A 1,162-nucleotide genomic window follows, 5' to 3' on the forward strand; every position below is an offset into this window, starting at 1 on the left:
AAAAAGATTTGATTTTTAAAATTAAAATTGATTACTTGACTAACAAGAAACTAAAAGATATGATTCTAGAATTTAAAGATTGAACCTTTCTTAACAAAAAAGTAACAAACTTCAAATTTTTGAATCAATCACATTAATTATTAGCTAATTTTTGAAAATTTGATATAAAGATAAGAAAAATATTTTGAAAATATTTTGAAAAAGATTTTTGAAATTTTTGAAAAAGAGGAAAAATTGGAAAAGATATGATTTTTTGAAAAAGATTTTGAAAAGATAAGATTTTTAAATTTTGAAAATTTGACTTGACTTGTAAGAAATAACTAATTTTAAAATTTTTTGACTAAGTCAACTCAAATTTTCGAAAATTATGAGAAAAATAAGAAAAAGATATTTTTTTGATTTTTTTTTCGAATTTTTATTTATGAGAGAGAAAAACACAATTATGACCCAAAACATAAAAATTTTGGATCAAAACACATGATGCATGCAAGAACACTATGAATGTCAAGATGAACACCAAGAACACTTTGAAGATCATGATGAACATCAAGAACATATTTTTGAAAAATTTTTGATGCAAAGAAAACATGCAAAACACCAAACTTAGAAGTCTTTAATGCATGGACTCTAACAAAAAAAAAATGCGTATGAAAAACAACAAACAACACAAAACAAGAAAACATCAAGATCAAACAAGAAGACTTGTCAAGAACAACTTGAAGATCATGAAGAACACCATGAATGTTTGGAATTTTCGAAAACTGCAAGAAAAATTTTTAAAGCATGCAATTGACACCAAACTTAAAAATTGACTCAAGACTCAAACAAGAAACATAAAATATTTTTGATTTTTATGATTTTATGATTTTTTTTTGAATTATTATTAAATTTTTTCGAAAATATTTTTGGAAAAATGAAAAAGAAAAGAAAATTTTGAAAAAGATTTTTTTTTTTTGAAAAAATTTTGAAAAGAAAATTACCTAATCTGAGCAACAAGATGAACCGTCAGTTGTCCAAACTCGAACAATCCCCCACAACGGCGCCAAAAACTTGGTGCACGAAATTGCAATCACACTTTTGCAATTCCGCACAACTAACCAACAAGTGCACTGGGTCGTCCAAGTAATACCTTACGTGAGTAAGAGTCGATCCCACAGAGATT

Source organism: Arachis duranensis, chromosome 9 (assembly GCF_000817695.3).
Source record: "Arachis duranensis cultivar V14167 chromosome 9, aradu.V14167.gnm2.J7QH, whole genome shotgun sequence".
Classification (NCBI taxonomy): domain Eukaryota; kingdom Viridiplantae; phylum Streptophyta; class Magnoliopsida; order Fabales; family Fabaceae; genus Arachis; species Arachis duranensis.